This window comes from Myiozetetes cayanensis, unplaced genomic scaffold (assembly GCF_022539395.1).
Source record: "Myiozetetes cayanensis isolate MyiCay16 unplaced genomic scaffold, myiCay2020 scf479, whole genome shotgun sequence".
Classification (NCBI taxonomy): Eukaryota; Metazoa; Chordata; class Aves; order Passeriformes; family Tyrannidae; genus Myiozetetes; species Myiozetetes cayanensis.
Window position 1 is genome coordinate 1 of NW_026087719.1, and position 7,543 is coordinate 7,543.

Consider the following 7,543-nt stretch of genomic DNA (forward strand, 5'->3'; position numbering starts at 1 on the left):
CCCTGGACTAAGACAATATTTCCTGTAGGAGGCAAGTGATAACTTGTGAGCCCTTTCCACTCTTCTTTCCTCCTGGATATGTTTTGTCCACCTTGTGACCCACCCTTCTTCCAGGGTCAGCCATTCCCCTCTGAATCTGGATGCTTTGCTGTGCCCTCACAGTACTCAAGGGCTGTGCTGCCATTGCCCTGCTCTGCATTGCTCAGCCACTGCTCTCTGCTCACACACAGCCCTGTGGAACTCCACAGAATCACACCCAGTATTCCAAGTGGGAAGGGACCCACAAGGGTCATCGAGTCCAACTCCTGAGCCTCCTCTGGACCATCCCCCAGAGTCACACCACGTGCCCGGGAGTATCGTCCAAACGCTTCTTGTACTTGCACCAAGCCAGCGGTGCTGAACCCCCACACAGGCACCTCCTGCTCCCAGACAGCAGCATCTCCAGCCTCTGGGTAAGGGAGAGGGGATGCAGCCATCTCCTCAGTTATCCCAAAGAGGGTATTCATATCGAACCTTCATGTCTGCCTCACCCCTCTGGGAGGATCTGTGGGCATGTGCTGGGAATTCCTGGAGGCGCTGCCATTGCTGGAGGAGCTGCATTTCTCCTGCTCCCCCCACTGTCCTGGCTTTAGCTCTCCTGAAGGAAACATTTGCTTGGAGAAGCCTCAAAACACCCTCAGGTCCTTCTCCAAGAAATACCCCCGCTCCCAGTTTTGTGAAATCATCTGGTGCAGGCAGGGAAGGTGTCCACACAAGTTCTCTGAGAGGGGCAGAGGCAAATGGGAAGAGCCTGCAAGATCTCTGGACTGTAAACAAAACATGAATTTGCACCTTTCTCAGTCTAATGAGACAAAAGTGTTTGCCTAAGGAGGATGAGTTAGGAGGAAGACCAAACTCCTCCCTCTATGCAATTGTAAATCCAAAATTACGAGGCTGCAAGTGAGAAAGTATGGAGAAACTAAAAATAAGAGCCCTTTATTAAAGGATATATGTGTATTGGTAGAACAAAGAAAGAACAGAAAACAAACCAAATAATCCCGTACCAAAAATCCCCCTCACAAAAAAGGAAACAGTCCGGTATCCCTGGCTTTTTGGAGCAATTCCAACCCTGGTCAGCAGGGGCCGCTGTTGGATCACCGGAGAAGCAGAGACTGCAGGGACTCCCTGACAAGGGCGATTTTCGCCCCACACACCGAGAAGGGGAAGAGAAAGGGGATGTTTCTGCCTCATTCAACCCTAACCCTAACCCTAACCCTAACCCTAACCCTAACCCTAACCCTAACCCTAACCCTAACCCTAACCCTAACCCTAACCCTAACCCTAACCCTAACCCTAACCCTAACCCTAACCCTAACTCTATCCCTTACTCTAACCAAAAAGTTTCCTAAACCCTAACCCTAATCTAACTCTTACCCCTAACCCTAACATTAACTCCTAACCCCTAAGCCAAACCCTAAAACCTAAGCCTAAATGTAAGTTTAAACTTAACACTAAACCCTAACCCCTAACCCTAACCCTTAACCCAAAAAAACCTCTAAACCCTAAACCCTAACCCTAAACACAAACCCTAAACCCTAAACTCTAAACCTAACCCTAAAATCTAAGCCTATGCCTAACCCTAATCCTAACCCTAAACCCTTACCCTAAACCAAACCCTAGACCCTAACTCTAACCCTAATTAAAGGGACATTGGTGACATCACTGGGCACGAGTGTCATCACAGGGGATTGTTGAAAACAAAGAGACAACTGTGATGTCACAGGGACAGTGGTGACATCAAAGGGGTCTGGTGACATCACAGGGAAATGGTGGCACTGCTGGGGACAGTGGTGAAATCACAGTGACAGCAGGGACTTTATTGGAAACCAGTGACATCACAGGAGAATGTTGACCACAAAGGGAGAGTTGTGATGTCACTGGGACATCGGTAAATTCACAAGGAGAGGGTTGACATCATAGAGACACCAGTGACATCATCAGGGACAGAGGTGACATCACAGGGACAGCAGAGAAATCATTGGGGACCAGTGACATCATAGAGGACTGGTGACAAAAAAGGAAAGCCCTGATGTCACAGAGACACCAGTGGTGTCAGTGGTGACATCACAGAGAGAGTAATGACATCATTGGAAACCAATGACAGAACAGGGGACTGGTGACAACAATGGGAAAGCCATGATGTCACAGGGACATCGGTGACATCACAGGGGACACTGGTGACTTCATAAGGATGAGGGTGACAATACATAGACAGCAGTGGTATCATGGGGGACATTGGTGACACCACAGGGGGCAGTGGTGACATCACATGGACATTGGTGACATCACTGGGGACCAGTGACATCCCAGGGGACTGGTGACAAGAAAGGGAGAGCTGCGATGTCACAGGGACATCAATGACATCAAAGGCATCTCGTGACATCACAGGAACATTGGTGTCCCCAGCAAGGACATGATGCCACCACTGGGGACAGTGGTAACAGAGACAGAATTTACATCATTGAGGACCAGTGACATCACAGGGGACTGTTGACAACAAAGGGACAGCTGTGATGGCACAAAGCCATCGGTGACATCAAAGGGGTCTAGTGACATTGCAGGGACATCGGGGACATCATAGGGACATTTTGGCACTGCTGGGGACAGTGGTGAAATCACAAGGACAGCAGTGACATCATCGGGGACCAGTGACATCATCGGGGACCAGTGACATCACAGGGGACTGCTTACAGCAAAGGGAAAGTTGTGATGTCACAGGGACATTGATGACATCACTGGGGGTGGAGGTGAACACAGAGACACCAGTGATATCATTGGGGACATTGATGACATCACAGGGGACAGTGGTGACATCACACAGACATCGGTGATATCACTGGGAAGAAGTGGCGTCCCAGGGGACTGGTGACAAGAAAGGCAATCCTGTGATGTCACAGGGACATCACTGCCATCGGTAACATGACAGGGACATTGGTGCCATAACTCGGCACAGTCATGACATCACAGAGACAGCACGACATCATTGGGGACATTGTTGACATCACAGGGGACAGTGATGACACCACAGAGACACCAGTGACATCAATGGGGACATCTGTGAAATAACAGGGGAAAACGATGACTTCACAAGGACAGGGTTGACATCAGAGACACCAGTTATATTATTGGTGTCACTGGTGACATCACAGGGGATAGTGGTGATATCCCAGGGACATGGGTGACAACACTGGGGTTAGTGGTGACTTCACAAAGACAGGGGTGACATCACAGAGACACCAGTGACATCATTGGGGACATTGGTGATATTACAGGGGACGGTGGTGACATCACAGACACAGCAGGGACATCATTGGGGATCAGTGACATCAGAGTGACAACAGAGGGACAGCAGTGTTGTCACAAGGACTTCAGTGACATCAAAGGGGTCTGGTGACATCACAGGGACATTGGTCACATCACAGGGACATGGTGGCACTGCTGAGAAAGCATTGACATAACTTGAGACCAGTGACATCACAGGGCACTGCTTACAGCAAAGGGAAAACTGTGATGTCACAGGGACATTGGTGACATCACAGGGGGTGGAGGTGACAACACAGAGACACCAGTGATATCATTGGGGACATTGGTGACATCACAGGGGACAGTGGTGACATCACAGAGGAACCTGTAAAATCATAGATGATTACTGTCAACAAATGGAAAACCTGATGTCACAGGGGCATCAATGACATCATGGGGACATGGTGCTACTGTTGGGGGCAGTGGTGACATCACAGAGACAGCAATGGTGTCACTGTGGAACAGAAGTATCACTGTGGACTGGTGACAACAAAGGGAAAGCCATGATGTCACAGAGACATCGGTGACATCACAGGGGACCTGGATAACAACACAGAGACACCAGTGATATCATGGGGGACATTGGTGACATCACAGGGGAGAGTGGTAACATTACAGGGACAGCAGTGACATCATTGTGTACCAGTGACATCACAGAAGACTGGTGAAAACAAAGGGGTTGCCGTGATCACCCAAGGACATCAGTGACATCACTGGGGATATCAGTGACTTGACAAGGACAGAGGTGACATTGCAGAGACACCAGTGACATCATCGGTAACACCGGTGACATCACAGAGACAGTACTGATATCACTGGGGACAAGTGACGTCACAGGGGACTGGTGACAACAAAGGGACAGCTGTGATATAAAGTGGGTGTTGGCGGAGGAGCTTCCAGAACAAACTGCACACAAATCAGGATGATTTATGCAAATGTTCCACTTTATTTACATAACCCAACCTCTTATATACGTTCACTGCCACCCAGGGTGTGATCACTTTCAAACTATTGGTTATTTGCTGTACCCATGAACCAAGCATGCATTACTGCCACACTTCCTCTTAGCTGCACACAGATGTCCACGTGATATGAAGACATTGTTTTTCTCCTAAAACTCCTCCTTGTTTTTGTCCCAGGTTTCTCTTTGTTTACATTCCTGCAGTCTGTTATCACTGCTCCTGTATCTTTCCCCTGCCTGCAAAGAGGCTTCTGGCTATGTCAGGGGCAGGCCTAACTGAGGCCAATTAGTATGGTTTGTCCATAGTATGCTTTTTTCAGCTCAGCACTCCACAAGTCTGATCCCCCAAATGGAATAAGAATGAAGATTCCTCCCAGACAAAAGGTGCCAGCCCAGGAAGCTCTGTGTGTGCATGGAGTGCCAAGAGTGGCTCACCATTTGCACAGGAGAGATGGAGGGTAAGGGCTTTCTTTCTGTAGTGGAACTTCATTTGTTTGGTTTCAGAACCCCTGTGGTGAAATGGTAAGTCTAAGTCCAAAAATGGACTAAGAATGAAGATTCCTCCCAGACAAAATGTGCCAGCATAAGAAGATCTCTTTGTGCCTGAAGTGCCAAGAGTGGTTCACCAATTGCGCAGGAGAGATGGAGGGGAAGGCTTTTTTCCTGGGTGGAACTTCATTTGTTTGGTGTCAGAACCCTTGCACTTGAATGATCAGCCTGAGCCCCAAAATGAGATATGAACAAAGACTCCTCCCGGACAAAAGGTGCCAGCACAGGAAAGTTTATGTGTCTATGGAGTGCCAAGAGTGGCTCACCAATTGCACAGGAGAGATGGAGGGTAACGGCTTTCTTTCCTGCGTGGAACTGCATTTCTTTGGTGTCAGAAAACTTGAACTGCAATTGTCAGTCTGAGTCCCAAAATGGAATAAGAATGAAGATTCCTCCCAGACAAAAGGTGCCAGCACAGGAAGCTCTATGTGTGCATGGAGTGCCAAGAGGGGCTTACCAATTCCATAGCAGAAATCAACAATAAGGGCTTTCTTTCATGAATAAAAATGAATTTGTTTGGTGTCAGAATTGCTTCCCTGGAATGGTCAGAGTCCCAAAATGGAATACAGACAAAGATTCCTCCCAGACAAAAGGTGCCTGCACAGGAAGTTCTATGTGTGCATGGAGTGCCAAGAGTGGCTCACCAATTGCACAAGAGAGATGGAGGGTAAGGGCTTTCTTTCCTGAGTGGAAATGCATTTGTTTTGGTTCAGAAAACCTGCGCTGAAATGGTCAGTCTGAGTTCTAAAATGGAATAAGAATGAAGGTTACTCCCAGGAATAAAGAGCCAGCAGAAAGAGCTCTGTGTGTGGAGTGCCAAGAGTGGATGACAAATTCCAAAGGAGAGATGGAAGGTAAGGTCTTTCTGTCCTGGGTGGAAATGCATTTGTTTGGTGTCAGAACCCCTTTTACAGGAATTGTCAGTCTGAGCCCGAAAATGGAATAAGAATGAAGACTCTTCCCAGACAAAAGGTGCCAGAACAGGAAGCTCTATGTATAAATGGAGTGCCAAGAGTGGCTCACTGTTGGAGGTAACTGCAAGGAGGATGAATCGTACCTGCTCTGGAAGAAAGAGTTTCTTGAGGAGAAGAGCAGTGACCCCTGCCTTTCTCTAATGGACTGTTTGCAGGGACTGTTTGGCTAAAACCTATAGTTAAGTTGATGCTATTGTTTCAGGGTATGTTCAGGCATGTTCCCCTGTGTTGCTGTAAAGTTTTCTCCTTTGGACTGTTTGCTACTCTCTTATTGGACAACTTACTGCACTGTATGTGTCCTACCCAATCATATCCTTTCCAAGTTACCTCGTGGTCATGTACCCACCTCCCTGTTACATATTCATGTTAACCCCTCCTAGTTTTACATATCCACTCCCTTTTTCCAGAACCCTCCTCAGCCTGCCCTATAAAAGCCCCCCATTTTGAATAAAAGCAGCTCTACCCAGGATGTGCTACCCTGTGCTTCGAACCCTGCAGGTCTCATGTGTTTATTACGGACCATGGCAGCTCACCAGTTGCACAGGAGAGATGGAGGGTAAATGCTTTCCTTCCTGGGTGGAAATGCATTTGATTGGAGTCAGAACACATTCGGTGGAATTTTCAGTCTGAGTCCCTGTAACGGGGTGAGTCTGAGAGGATGCTGAGATTGAAAATCAAGACACTGATGAAAGCTCAAAATGAAACCCAATATTTATTACAGAAAGTGGCCAAGTAAATGGGAACCCGAGAGAGAGGAAAGGACAGGAGTAAACTAAGCCCTCAGTGAAACCCCCACTCACTCAGGTGTGTTTTACGAGGTTGTCTTACCGACCCCAAGATAACCAGAATTCCCCACAGCAGAGGCTGCATCTTTGGAGGGTCAGCAGGCTCACAAAGATAGCGGCGTCCCTGCAGAAGGCAACGTTGTCCTTCCTGTGAAGCTTGAGAGCCCCCAGCACGAGCCACCTGCATTTTTATCCACTGAGCCGGTGATGTCTCCCTGGGCCGGTGTGGCAGCATCGCCCAGCCAGAGGCCCTCGGTCCCTCCCCCGTTCTGTGAGTGCCCCCCTTCAGCCATGCGGGAGAACGTGGGGATTCCCCTCGCACTTGCGCTGTTTCACTCAAGGGGTCTGGACTATTTGGGTCTGGGGGCTTTACTTCATCCTCTCCTCTTCAGTTTGTCCTTCAATCAAATGTCCCCTACAGACAACCAGCCAATCACAGAACACCAATTCAAACAGTTTACACAAGAAACTGTCTGTCCAAGGACGAAGCTCCCGTTTCTCAGTGAACTTGGTAGGCAAAGAAAAAAACATTTGCAGGTGGCTGGGCGAAACACAGACCAAAAAACATCAACAATCCCTGATACACCTGCCCCGAGTTCTGTGTTGGAGATGCCTCTTCAGCCATTCTCTGGAGCTGCAGGGGCAGTGCCTGTGTGCAGAGCTGGAGGGAAGAGACTCTCAGCACAGCAGCACAGCCCGGGACAAGGGCACTTGTTCTTTCCACATCTCGGCTTTGGGAAAGGCTGGGGAAGGTTGGGAAAGGTGTTAACAGGGTGGTTTTGCCTGAGGTGTTAAACATGGGAGAGGGTCTATCTTCACAATTCCCAAGAGAAGAGGTGGCAGAAAGCTGCCCTGCAGGTTGGATTTGAAAGAAAAGAGACCGAGGGGAAGGGGATTCTTTCCTGGAGGGCAGGACTGTCATTCACTTGCAG